The sequence below is a fragment of the Penaeus chinensis genome, chromosome 5 (assembly GCF_019202785.1).
Source record: "Penaeus chinensis breed Huanghai No. 1 chromosome 5, ASM1920278v2, whole genome shotgun sequence".
Taxonomy (NCBI): Eukaryota; Metazoa; Arthropoda; class Malacostraca; order Decapoda; family Penaeidae; genus Penaeus; species Penaeus chinensis.
Window position 1 is genome coordinate 13796387 of NC_061823.1, and position 6421 is coordinate 13802807.

General features: G+C 34.9%; 1 long non-coding RNA gene across 1 annotated transcript; it reads right to left on the reverse strand.

Moving 5' to 3' along the window:
- Positions 1 to 2010: 2010 nt before the first annotated feature.
- Positions 2011 to 2904, reverse strand: LOC125025651. The gene is made up of 2 exons (XR_007114907.1): positions 2672 to 2904; positions 2011 to 2172 (listed from the first exon to the last, which is right to left on the reverse strand). It is a non-coding gene; the product is annotated as an uncharacterized LOC125025651 (long non-coding RNA).
- Positions 2905 to 6421: the final 3517 nt, after the last annotated feature.

Consider the following 6421-nt stretch of genomic DNA (forward strand, 5'->3'; position numbering starts at 1 on the left):
GGAGGCCACTGAAGCGTGTCGCATGGCTCGGCTGAATGGCAATCAGGACTTCCGCCGTGCCTTGGTGTGTAGGTCATGGACACTGCTGAGAAGGGACAAGGAACAGTTCATCAATAATCTTGCATGCAGTCTTGACTGCCATTGGGCAGTCTGGTTCCATCCCCCCTGACCTGTTGAGGAGTGTGGTCATCCCTCATTGGAAGGGGAAAGGGGATCGTTGGAACTGTAGCAACTACTGTGGCATTGCACTGCTCAGTATACCAGGCAAGGTTTTCGCCCATATTCTTCTGAAACGGATCTGCAACCACCTACGAAGGCACCAAAGACCAGAGCAGTCTGGATTCACTCCTGGCAAGTCCACAATAGATCGTATCCTAGCGCCTCGAGTAATTATGGAACGCCGTCGTGATTTCGGTCATGGATTGATTGCAGCCTATATCGACCTCATGAAGGCATTTGACTCGGTGCATCGATAATCGCTATGGGAGATTCTGAGACTTTGGGGAATTCCGACACATATTATTGGCCTAATAGCAAGCCTTATACCGGTACTGAAAGTGTTGTAAAGTGTGATGGGGGCATGTCGAACTTCTTCCCTGTTGATTCAGGTGTAAGGCAAGGCTGTGTCCTTGCACCAACACTTTTCAACACCTGCATGGACTAGATACTGGGCAGAGCTACTATCCAAAGTAAGTGTGGAACAACACTGGGCAATATCAAGGTCTCAGACCTTGATTTTTCTGATGTTGCTATCTAATATGAGTCTCTGGAGTCACTGGCGGCGGCTCTTGATGCATTTAGCAATGAGGCAAAGCCCTTGGGCCTAGAGGTCTCCTGACCAAGACCAAGATTCAGGACTTTAGGGGCCTTTCAGTCGATCAATACTTGCAGTGAGGACGTTGAAGTCACAGTGAGCTTTGCTTACCTTGGTAGCCCATGTCTGTCAGACCAAGAAGTCAGTAGACAGACTGGTGTGGCAGCAGGAGCTATGAACTCGATCAACAAGAGCATTTGGAGATGTTGGTACCAATGCAGAAGAATCAAGCTACATGTCTTCAAGGCCTTGATACAGCCAGTTTTTCTCTATGGTAGTGAAACCTGGACATTATCAAGTGCCTTGGAGTCTCGTCTTGATACCATTTGTAACAAGTCTTTTCCCTGGATCATGGGGTACAGTTGGCAGAACTATGTGTCCAACCGACGGCTACACCGCGAGACTGGCATTTGACCTGTTACTTGCATAATCCGGGATCGCCAACTCAGGCTATATGGGCACCTAGCTCGTTTCCCTATGGATGATCCTGCCCATCTTTGAGAGACAATCCTGGGTGGAGGAGGCCCGTGGGACGACCTAAGAAGTCACGCGGCTTGGGCAGCTTGATCAGACCTGTCGCGAGGAGCTAGAGATGGGCCGAGGGCCTGCCCGGAGACTCGCCATGAGGGACCCTCGTGGCTGGAAGCGAAAGATAATAGAAATAAAGACAACGATGACAACAACAACAACGCCAACAAGACAACGATGATAATGATAACAATTATATTGATAATTATAATTATAATAATAGTATTAGTAAAATAATAATAACAATAATAATAACAATAATAACAATGATAACAACAACAATAATAATGATAGTAACAGTAATGATAATAAAAGTGATAATAAGGATAATAATAATAATGATAACAATGATCTTCATATTGATAATGATAATGATAGTATGTATAACAATGGTATTAATTACAGTAATAATCATAATAACAATGATAACGATAAACAAGTGCTTCTTTTATGAAATATTACGCGATTACGTCTTTAGGAAAGAATTGGTCCTCGCTCATTATTCTATGGAGATCGAGCGTTATCATATCATGGCAACCTGAATCGAGGAATAAAATAAAGTTTATAACATTTTGCTTTCTTTATACTTGTGGTCCCTTGCCTTTCCATTCGCTTCTCCTCTAGACTTTTAACACGGACGAGTTCACAGGATAATAAAACAACACAGGAGAAGAAACGTCTTATATGTCTGTCTCTATTAGCTATCCCCTACGAAGGTACACGAGATCAAGAGCGAGTGAGTGCAGAAGGGGTCTTAAGTGGCTAAATACACGCGCGCTCACTCGCCTGTCCTGAGTGGGAGCGGAGGCGGGTCTACGCAGCCGCTCCTCCTGCCCTAGGGAGATGGGTGTTTAAATCCAGTTTATGATGCGCCAGCTTGGTTATATATAGTATCATGTGCTTTTTTTTTATATAGCTTCTTAATTTTTGTTTGTTTGTATATAGTCTCACATATGCATTTTTAAAAATCTAAATATAGAAGCACACACACATATTTAAACATGCACGCACGCACAACACACACACACACACACATATATATATGTATATATATATACATATATACATATATGTGTGTTTGTGTGTGTATTTTTGTGTATATATACTATAATTTATTCTTTAATTTGTATATAATACCATATACTCATTATTCGTAAATAGTATCATGTATATTTTATTCGTAGTAACAAGGGGTAGGCTATACTGTCAGGAAGAATTACATATTACACACACACATACACACACACACACATGCATGCGGTTGTATTCATGTGTAATGTGTGTTTGCGACGTGTGTTTGTGTGTGTGCGTGAGTGTATGAATACGTACGTGTCCTTTGTGGTAAATACGTATTGTACTCTTGTGCGTAAACGTATTCGCCTCGCTTGACCCCTGGCTCACAAGGCTCCTCCTACACACGCGTTCATTCACCGCCCTTCGACAATCACACTCTCGGCTCATGGGAGGAGTTCGTGGCGCCTGGCACTTCCTCTCCTGCTGCCGCTGCGCCACTCCCTGCCTTCGCCCGCACCTGCAGGGCTCTGTCGCTGCTGCCCTGGCCTCGGTCGCTGTGCGTTCGTGCGTCCGTGGGAGTGGGGTGTGTTTATGTAAGAGATAGGGTGAGACACACGATCTACTGATGCTTGGTAGAATGTGTGGACTGGATTCGTTTTGAATCTATGACTGTTGTATGTACTCACAGAGAATAATGTAAATTCGTAGCCAATATTGCAGACCTATGAATGCACACACATTCACACTTACATAGAGTACATGTAGATAGATAGATAGATTGATAGATAGATAGATAGATTGATAGATAGATAGATAGATAGATAGATTGATAGATAGATAGATTGATAGATAGATAGATTGATAGATAGATAGATAGATAGATAGATTGATAGATAGATAGATTGATAGATAGATAGATTGATAGATAAATAGATAGATTGATAGATAGATAGATTGATATATAAATAGATAGATTGATAGATAGATAGATTGATAGATAGATAGATTGATAGATAGATAGATAGATTGATAGATAGATAGATAGATAGATAGATAGATTGATAGATAGATAGATAGATAGATAGATTGATAGATAGATAGATTGATAGATAGATAGATAGATAGATAGATAGATAGATAGATAGATTGATAGATAGATAGATAGATTGATAGATAGATAGATAGATAGATAGATTGATAGATAGATAGATTGATAGATAGATAGATAGATAGATAGATTGATAGATAGATAGATAGATAGATAGATTGATAGATAGATAGATTGATAGATAGATAGATAGATTGATAGATAGATAGATTGATAGATAGATAGATAGATAGATAGATAGATTGATAGATAGATAGATAGATAGATTGATAGATAGATAGATTGATAGATAGATAGATAGATAGATAAATAGATAAATTGATAGATGGATAGATAGACTGATAGATAGATAGATAGATAGATTGATAGATAGATAGATGGATAGATAGATAGATTGGTAGATAGATAGATTGGTAGATAGATAAATAGATGAAAAGATATAGATAAATAGATAGATAGATAGATTGATAGATAGATAGATTGATAGATAGATAGATGGATAGATAGATTGATAGATGGATAGATAGATTGATAGATTGATAGATTGATTGATAGTTAGATAGTTTATTGATAGATAGATAGATAGATTGATAGATAGATAGATTGATAGATAGATAGATAGATAGATAGATAGATAGATAGATAGATAGATAGATAGATAGATAGATAGATAGATAGATAGATAGATAGATAGATAGATTGATAGATAGATAGATAGATTGATAGATAGATAGATTGATAGATAGATAGATTGATAGATAGATAGATAGATAGATAGATAGATTGATAGATAGATTGGTTGATTGATTGATTGATTGATAGATAGATAGATTGATAGATAGATAGATAGATAGATAGATAGATTGATAGATAGATAGATAGATTGATAGATAGATAGATAGATAGATAGATTGATAGATAGATAGATAGATTGATAGATTGATAGATAGATAGATAGATAGATTGATATATTGATAGATGGATAGATAGATTGATAGATGGATAGATAGATTGATAGATTGATAGATTGATTGATAGATAGATTGATAGATAGATAGATAGATAGATTGATAGATAGAAAGCTAGATAGATTGATAGATATATAGATAGATAGATAGATAGATTGATAAATTGATTGGTTGATAGATTGATAGATTGATAGATAGATAGATAGATTGATAGATAGATAGATAGATAGATTGATAGATAGATAGATTGATAGATAGATAGATAGATAGATTGATAGATAGATAGATTGATAGATAGATAGATTGATAGATAGATAGATAGATAGATAGATAGATAGATAGATAGATAGATTGATAGATAGATAGATAGATAGATAGATAGATAGATAGATAGATAGATTGATAGATAGATAGATTGATAGATAGATAGATTGATAGATAGATAGATAGATTGATAGATAGATAGATAGATAGATAGATAGATTGATAGATAGATAGATAGATAGATAGATAGATTGATAGATAGATAGATTGATAGATAGATAGATAGATAGATTGATAGATAGATAGATTGATAGATAGATAGATAGATAGATAGATAGATAGATAGATAGATAGATAGATAGATAGATAGATAGATAGATAGATTGATAGATAGATAGATAGATTGATAGATAGATAGATTGATAGATAGATAGATAGATAGATAGATAGATAGATTGATAGATAGATAGATAGATAGATAGATTGATAGATAGATAGATAGATAGATTGATAGATAGATAGATTGATAGATAGATAGATTGATAGATAGATAGATAGATAGATAGATAGATAGATTGATAGATAGATAGATTGATAGATAGATAGATAGATTGATAGATAGATAGATTGATAGATAGATAGATAGATTGATAGATAGATAGATAGATAGATAGATAGATAGATAGATAGATAGATAGATTGATAGATAGATAGATAGATTGATAGATAGATAGATAGATAGATAGATAGATAGATAGATAGATAGATAGATAGATAGATAGATAGATAGATAGATAGATAGATAGATAGATTGATAGATAGATAGATAGATAGATAGATAGATAGATTGATAGATAGATAGATTGATAGATAGATAGATTGATAGATAGATAGATAGATAGATTGATAGATAGATAGATTGATAGATAGATAGATAGATAGATTGATAGATAGATAGATTGATAGATAGATAGATAGATAGATAGATAGATAGATAGATAGATTGATAGATAGATAGATTGATAGATAGATAGATTGATAGATAGATAGATAGATAGATAGATAGATAGATAGATAGATAGATAGATTGATAGATAGATAGATTGATAGATAGATAGATTGATAGCAGTAGTAACATCCAGATTTATCCAGTTGTTATAACAATGATAAAAAATAAGATAATTGTTGTTATAATGATATAAACGATATAAATAATAACGATAATAACGATAATAAACAGGATGATGACAATGCAATGCTTGTCAGATAAATAAGTGAAATAACTAATGACGTCATTCCATTACACTAATTAATCATTTAATTATAGTTATTCCCAAACTTAATTTCTCACGGGCCATTACGCATAATATTAATATCCATTTACTCTTTACAAAATCATTCGTTTTTTTCCCTCCCTGATATAGTAATTAATTCTTTTCATAAACTTATTTTTCATTCTGCACCTTATATATTATTTCTCTCTCTCTCTCTTTCATCTTCCTCTCTTGATATTTTTTTTTTTTCATTTTCTGTTCTTCTGTTCTTTATCTTCCCTCCTTCGTTGACCTATTTTTTGCCTTATCTGACCGCGGATGTTCTCTCCTTACCTCTTTACCCTTCACCTTTTCTCTCTTCTCCCCTCCTCCGTTGCCCCTCCCTTCTCTAACCACTATCCATCGGCCCTTTTCCTCCTCTCCCCTTCCTCCTTTTTTCTTTCTTCTTCTC